Raw genomic sequence first — 8,682 nt, 5'->3', positions numbered from 1 at the left:
TTGCGGCGGTGGAAATTAGGTTTCGTGGCTCCCCTGGATGTTTTCAGGGTATAAGAGTATATATAGGCGAAAGAAGTAGGTCGGTGGAGCCACAAGGGGCCCACGAGGGTGGGGGCGCGCCTCCCTGCCTCATGGCCGCCTTGTTGCTTCCTTGACGTCCACTCCAAGTCTTCTGGCTTGCGTTTGTTCCAAAAACGATCCTCGCGAAGGTTTCATTTCGTTTGGATTCCGTTTGATATTCCTTTTCTGCGAAACACTGAAATAGGCAAAAAAACAGCAATTTGCACTGGGCCTTCGGTTAACAGGTTAGTCCCAAAAATAATATAAAAGTGCATAACAAAGCCCATTAAACATCCAAAACAGATAATATAATAGCATGGAACAATAAAAAATTATAGATACGTTGGAGATGTATCAAGCATCCCCAAGCTTAATTCCTGCTCGTCCTCGAGTAGGTAAATGATAAAAACAGAATTTTTGATGTGGAATGCTACCTAACATAATTTTCAATGTAATTTTGTTTATTGTGGCATGAATGTTCAGATCCGAAAGATTCAAGATAAAAGTTTAATATTGACATAAAAATAATAATACTTCAAGCATACTAACTAAGCAATTATGTCTTCTCAAAATAACATAGCCAAAGAAAGCTCATCCCTACAAAATCATATAGTTTGGCCATGCTTCATTTTCGTCACACAAAAATGCTCTCATCATGCACAACCCCGATGACAAAGCCAAGCAATTGTTTCATACTTTAGTATTTCTCAAACTTTTTCAACTTTCACGCAATACATGAGCGTGAGCCATGGACATAGCACTATGGGTGGAATAGAATTTAATGATGGGGGTTGTGTGGAAAAGACAAAAAAGGAGAAAGTCTCACATTGACGCGGCTAATCAACGGGCTAGGGAGATGCCCATCAATTGATGTCAATGCAAGGAGTAGGGATTGCCATGCAATGGATGCACTAGAGCTATAAATGTATGAAAGCTCAACAAAAGAAACTAAGTGGGTGTGCATCCAACTTGCTTGCTCACGAAGACCTAGGGCATTTGAGGAAGCCCATTGTTGGAATATACAAGCCAAGTTCTATAATGAAAAATTCCCAGTAGTATATGAAAGTGACAAAATAAGAGACTCTCTATCATAAAGATCATGGTGCTACTTTGAAGCACAAGTGTGGAAAAAGGATAGTAGCATTGTCCCTTTTTTGGCCTTCCTTTTTTTAGCCTTTATTTTTTTGGCCTTTCCTTTTTTTATTTGGCCTTTTTTTCATAGGACAATGCTCTATTAATGATGATCATCACACTTCTATTTACTTAAAACTCAATGATTACAACTCGATACTAGAACAAAATATGACTCTATATGAGTGCCTCCGGCGGTGTACCGGGATGGGCAATGAAACAAGATGACATGTATGAAAAATTATGCATGGTGGCCTTGCCACAAATACGATGTCAACTACATGATCATGCAAGGCAATATGACAATAATGAAGCGTGTCATAATAAATGAAACGGTGGAAAGTTGCATGGCAATATATCTCGGAATGGCTATGGAAATGCCATAATAGGTAGGTATGGTGGCTGTTTTGAGGAAGATATAAAGGGGTTTATGTGTGATAGAGCGTATCATATCACGGGGTTTGGATGCACCGGCGAAGTTTGCACCAACTCTCAAGGTGAGAAAGGGCAATGCACGGTACCGAAGAGGCTAGCAATGATGGAAAGGTGAGAGTGTGTATAATCCATGGACTCAACATTAGTCATAAAGAACTCACATACTTATTGCAAAAATCTACAAGTCATAAAAAACCAAGCATTACGCGCATGCTCCTAGGGGGATAGATTGGTAGGAAAAGACCATCGCTCGTCCCCGACCGCCACTCATAAGGATGACAATCAAAGAACACCTCATGTTTCAAATTTGTCACACAACGGTTACCATACGTGCATGCTACGGGACTTGCAAACTTCAACCCAAGTATCTCTCAAATTCACAATTACTCAACTAGCACAACTCTAATATCACCATCTTCATATCTCAAAACAATCATCAAGTATCAGACTTCTCGTAGTATTCAATGCACTCTATATGGAAGTTTTTATTATACCCATCTTGGATGCCTATCATATTAGGACTAATTTTATAGCCAAAGCAAATTACCATGCTGTTCTAAAAGACTCTCAAAATAATATAAGTGAAGCATGAGAGATCAATAATTTCTATAAAATAAAACCACCACCGTGCTCTAAAAGATATAAGCGAAGCACTAGAGCAAAATTATCTAGCTCAAAAGATATAAGTGAAGCACAGAGAGTATTCTAATAAATTCCGATTCATGTGTGTCTCTCCAAAAGGTGTGTACAGCAAGGATGATTGTGGTAAACTAAAAAGCAAAGACTCAAATCATACAAGACGCTCCAAGCAAAACACATATCATGTGGTGAATAAAAATATAGCCTCAAGTAAAGTTACCGATAGACGAAGACGAAAGAGGGGATGCCTTCCGGGGCATCCCGAAGCTTAGGCTTTTGGTTGTCCTTGTATTTTGCCTTGGGGTGCCTTGGGCATCCCCAAGCTTAGTCTCTTGCAACTCCTTATTCCATAATCCATCAAATCTTTACCCAAAACTTGAAAACTTCACAACACAAAACTCAACAGAAAATCTCATGAGCTCCGTTAGTGTAAGAAAACAAACCACCACATTAAGGTACTGTAATGAACTCATTCTTTATTTATATTTGTGTTAAACCTACTATATTCCAACTTCTCTATGGTTTATACCCCCCGATACTAGCCATAGATTCATCCAAATAAGCAAACAACACATGAAAAACAGAATCTGTCAAAAACAGAACAGTCTGTAGCAATATGATTTGTTCGAATACTTATGGAACTCCAAAGATTCTGAAAAACTAGGACAACCATGATAATTTGAATATTGATCTACTGCAAAAAGAATTGGTATTTATCACATTCTGGTGAATTTAAACAATTATATTCGTGAGCGAAAAGTTTCTGTCTTTTTCAGCAAGATCAAACAACTATCACCCAAGAAGATCCTATTGGTTCTACTTGGCACAAACACTAATTAAAACATAAAAATACATCTAAACAAAGGCTATATGAATTATTTATTACTAAACAGGAACAAAAAGCAAGGAATAAAAATAAAATTGGGTTGCCTCCCAACAAGCGATATCGTTTAACGCCCTTAGCTAGGCATAAAAGCAAGAATAGATCTAGGTATTGTCATCTTTGGTTTTTATCTTTCTAGCGGAGTCATGCTCGAATCCGGGAGGTTCTTTGCGTTTCCCTTCATATTCGGAAATTTTCAGATCTAAAGAATCCAACCGCTTATTGCAAAGGGTGGTCAACATATTCATGCGGTGAAGGTTTCCGCTCACACTTTTGAGAGGTTCAAGAGACTTTGTTAAGATTTTCGTTACTTCACAAATTTTCTCAAGAACTTGTGTCTCTTCCTGAGTAGGATGAAGTCCCTTCTTTTGGGGAAGTATTGATACTATTCCCTCTATAAATTCATGCACAATACTGGGATCAATTTCGATAAAATTGCCTTTGGCGGCAGAATCCAAGAGTATTCTATGGGACATATTTAGTCCAACATAAAAATTGCGAAGTAAAATTCTAAAATTTACCTCTAGGGTACAATTACGATAAGATTCCATCATCCTATACCAAGCATATTTTAAATTTTCTCCTTGTCTTTGTTTGAAGTGAAGAACTTCAAACTCGGGGGACAAAGGAAGAGATAAAGGATTCGCCATGAGGGCGAAACAAACGGACTAACACACGGACACACAAGAAACAAGCAAAAAGAGACGAATGAAAAAGGACGAATAAAACGGCAAAGGTTAAGTGGGGGAGAGGAAAACGAGAGGCAAATGGAAAATAATGTAATGCGAGGGAGAAGAGTTTGTGATGGGTACTTGATATGTCTTGACTTGTGCGTAGATCTCCCCGGCAACGGCGCCAGAAATCCTTCTTGCTACCTCTTGAGCATGCGTTGGTTTTCCCTTGAAGAGGAAAGGGTAATGCAGCAAAGTAGCATAAGTATTTCCCTCGGTTTTTGAGAACCAAGGAATCAATCCAGTAGGAGACTACACGCAAGTCCCTAGTACCTGCACAAACAATCAAGAACCCTGCAACCAACACGATAAAGGGGTTGTCAATCCCTTCACGGCCACTTGCAAAAGTGAGATCTGATAGAGATAATAAGATAAATATTTTTGGTATTTTTGTTGTATAGATTGGAAAGTAAAGATTGCAAAATAAAATAGATCGAAAACTTATATGATAGAAAGTAGACCCGGGGGCCATAGGTTTCACTAGTGGCTTCTCTCAAGATAGCATATTTTAAGGTGGGTGAACAAATTACTATCGAGCAATTGATAGAAAAGCGCATAGTTATGAGAATATCTAGGCATGATCATGAACATAGGCATCACGTCTGCGTCAAGTAGACCGAAACGATTCTGCATCTACTACTATTACTCCACACATCGACCGCTATCCAGCATGCATCTAGAGTATTAAGTTCATAAGAACAGAGTAACGCATTAGGCAAGATGACATGATGTAGAGGGATAAACTCAAGCAATATGATATAAACCCCATCTTTTTATCCTCGATGGCAACAATAGAATACGTGCCTTGCTGCCCCTGCTGTCACTGGGAAAGGACACCGCAAGATTGAACCCGAAGCTAAGCACTTCTCCCATTGCAAGAAAGATCAATCTAGTAGGCCAAACCAAACTGATAATTCGAAGAGACTTGCAAAGATATTAAATCATGCATATAAGAATTCAGAGAAGAATCAAATATTGTTCATAGATAATCTTGATCATAAACCCATAATTCATCGGATCTCGACAAACACACCGCAAAAAGAACTACATCAAATAGATCTCCAAGAAGATCGAGGAGAACTTTGTATTGAGATCCAAAGAGAGAGAAGAAGCCATCTAGCTAATAACTATGGACCCGAAGGTCTGTGGTAAACTACTCACACATCATCGGAGAGGCTATGGTGTAGATGTAGAAGCCCTTTGTGACCGATTCCCCCTCCGGCGGAGCGCCGGAAAAGGCCCCAAGATGGGATCTCACGGGTACAGAAGGTTGCGGCGATGGAAATTAGGTTTCGTGGCTCCCCTGGATGTTTTTAGGGTATAAGAGTATATATAGGCGAAAGAAGTAGGTCGGTGGAGCCACGAGGGGCCCACGAGGGTGGGGGCACGCCTCCCTGCCTCGTGGCCGCCTCGTTGCTTCCTTGACGTCCACTCCAAGTCTCCTGGATTGCGTTTGGTCCAAAAACGATCCTCGCGAAGGTTTCATTCCGTTTGGATTCCGTTTGATATTCCTTTTCTGCGAAACACTGAAATAGGCAAAAAAAAATAGCAATTTGCATTGGGCCTTCGGTTAATAGGTTAGTCCCAAAAATAATATAAAAGTGCATAATAAAGCCCATTAAACATCCAAAACAGATAATATAATACATGGAACAATCAAAAATTATAGATACGTTGGAGACGTATCAGGTTCCACATCCTTTTGTCCTTGCCACGCCATTGTTGAACTTGTCTGAAATACACTAGGTAAAAGTATTAGTCCAACAAGAGATATGTTGACATTAATTACCAAAATAACCAAGGGAGCACTTGTGCTTTCAGCAGTAACAGGGATTCCCAGTCGCGAATTCAAAATTGCAAATAATTAAACAAAACTCCCCCAGGATTGTTGTTGGTATGGACGGTACCCGTGGATTCGGCTAGCCCTGGAGTGTGTTTGTTGGTGGAGGGGGAGTAAACCTTTACTTTTATCGCTTGGGAATCACCACTAATGTGTTTAGCATGGAAGATACCGATAACTAATGGTCGCGAACTAAACAGGAAGGGTGCATTTCTCAAAATTTCATTTATCTCTGTTTTAAAAACTTGAGCTCTGGCACCGCTGCAAATCACTGCTTCCCTCTGCGAAGGGACTATCTATTTAATTTTATGTTGTGTCATCACCTTCTCAAATAAGCGCCAGATCTGAGAGCACTATTGTCATCCTCATGCATTGTGTATAGCTAATGTTGGATGCATCATGACTGGATCTTTTCTACCATGAATTACAATGTTTAGTCACTGCTTGAACTTTGGAGGTGCTCTGCATTTATGTTTTGCAGTCTCAGAAAGGGCTAGCGAGATACCACTGTTGCCATATTATATCATGGTTGTTTTGACAAAGTGTTGTCATTTGAGATATCTTATTATTGCTCGCTAGTTGATTATGCCAGTGATACGAGTTAATATAACTTTTAAGAGTTATTATTGACATGGTTAGTCATGATCTTTGCTGAAAACCTGGGTGCTACTTAAACTTATTTATGTAAACAAAAGCAAAAGAGTTCGTAAAAGTTTTTCTTTTTCACTTTCAGTTTGTCAACTGAATTGCTTGAGGACAAGCAAAGGTTTAAGCTTGGGGGAGTTGATACGTCTCCGTCATATCTACTTTTCCTAATGCTTTTCCTCTTGTTTTGGACTCTAATTTGCATGATTTGAATGAAACTAACCCGGACTGACGCTGTTTTCGGCAAAACTACCATGGTGTTGTTTTTGTGAAAAAAATAAAAGTTCTCTAAATGGCACGGAACTTTTTGGAGATTTTTTATGGAATAAAAGAAAAATACTGGAGCCAAGAACCGCCGAAGGGGGCCCTCTGGGTGAGCACAACCCACCAGGGCACCCCCATCCTAGCGCGTCCAGGTGGGTTGTGCCCACCTGGTGGCCCTGCTGACCCTATCTCCGACGCTATAAAATCCTATTTTTGGGAAAAAAATAGGGAGAAAGAATTATCGCGTTTCATGAGACGGAGCCGCCGCCACCTCCTGTTCTTCATGGCCAGATCTGGAGTCCGTTTGGGGCTCCTAAGAGGGGAATCTTCGATCTTCGTCATCACCAACCCTTCTCCATCGCCAATTCCATGATGCTCCCCACCGGGAGTGAGCAATCCCTTTGTAGGCTCACTGGCCGGTGAGGGAGTTGGATGAGATTCATCATGTAATCAAGTTAGTTTTGTTAGGGCTTGATCCCTAGTATCCATTATGTTCTGAGATTGATGTTGCTATGACTTTGCCATGCTTAATGATTGTCACTTTGGGCCCGGGTGCCATGATTTCAGATCTGAACCGTTTATGTTATCACCATTATATCTATGTTCTAGATCCGATCTTGCAAGTTATAGTCACCTATTACGTGTTATGATCCATAAACCCCGGAGTGACAGTATTCGGGATACTTTCCGGTGATGACCGTAGTTTGAGGAGTTCTTGTATTCACTATGTGCTAATGCTTTGTTCCGGTTCTCTATTAAAAGGAGGCCTTAATATCCCTTAGTTTCCTTATGGACCCCGTTGCCACAGGAGGGTAGGACAAAAGATGTCATGCAAGTTCTTTCCATAAGCACGTATGTGTGGTTGAATTGAAAACTCAGCTGCTAATGCTTGCAAATATTCTTTGGCTCCCCTTGTGTCGAATCTATAAATTTGGGTTGAATACTCTACCCTTGAAAACTGTTGCGATCCCCTATACTTGTTGGTTATCAACCCCTCCACCCCTTCTTCTCATGAGAGAGAGCCATCAGAATGTGCCTATACTTCCACCATTCATCTTCTGAGAGAGAACCACCTACTGATGTGTTGAGATCAAGAGATTCCATTCCTACCATTTGAACCTTGATTTCTAGCCTTCCCCAAGTTGCTTTCCACTCAAATCCTTCTTCCACCATAGCCAAATCTGTGTGAGAGAGTTGAGTGTTGGGGAGACTATCATTTGACGCACAAGAGCAATGAGTTCATCATCAACACACCCTCTATTACCTTTTAGAGAGTGGTGTCTCCTAGATTGGTTAGGTGTCGCTTGGGAGCCTACATCGTGATGTGGAGTTGAACCAAGAAGTTTGTAAGGGCAAGGACATCGCCCACTTCATGAAGATCTACCCGAGTGAGGCAAGTCCTTCGTGGGTGATGGCCATGGTGGGATAGACAATGTTGCTTCTTCATGGACTCTTTATGGGTGGAGCCCTCTGTGGACTCGCGCAGTCGTTACCCTTCGTGGGTTGAAGTCTCAATCAACATGGACGTATGATAGCACCACCTATCGGAACCACGCCAATAATCCTCCGCGTCTCCAATGCGTTTGCACACTCCAATCCCATCACTTTAAATTCTTGCACTTGCATGCTTTACTCTTTCCACTGCTCATACTCTTGTTATGCCTGTGTAAAATGCATTGTGTGTGCTTTAACATGTGCTAAACTCAACCTTAACTTGGGCAAATTAAAAACTGCCCTTTTTGCTTGTTAAGGGTCTAATCACCCCCCTCTAGACCCATCCTCTCGATCCTTTCAGTATTCAACTTGCGGATTATCGTGACATTAGGGTAATTTATGCATAGGAGTTGATACATGTTTTCGTCCTCCTTTCTCCGGTAGAAACCTTGGGGCACTCTTTGAAGTTCTTTTTGTTGGATTGAATATTATGAATCTGAAGTTGTTTGATGCATATCGAATAATCAACTCACAGATACTTGTGGTGACATTGGAGTATATAAGTGACATTGGAATTGGCTTATGTGTATCATATAGTGTTATTTTAGTACGAACTCTAG

Source organism: Aegilops tauschii, chromosome 5, assembly GCF_002575655.3.
Source record: "Aegilops tauschii subsp. strangulata cultivar AL8/78 chromosome 5, Aet v6.0, whole genome shotgun sequence".
NCBI lineage: Eukaryota > Viridiplantae > Streptophyta > Magnoliopsida > Poales > Poaceae > Aegilops > Aegilops tauschii.
The sequence above is the reverse complement of the archived record's forward strand: the minus strand, read 5'-3'. Positions refer to the sequence as shown.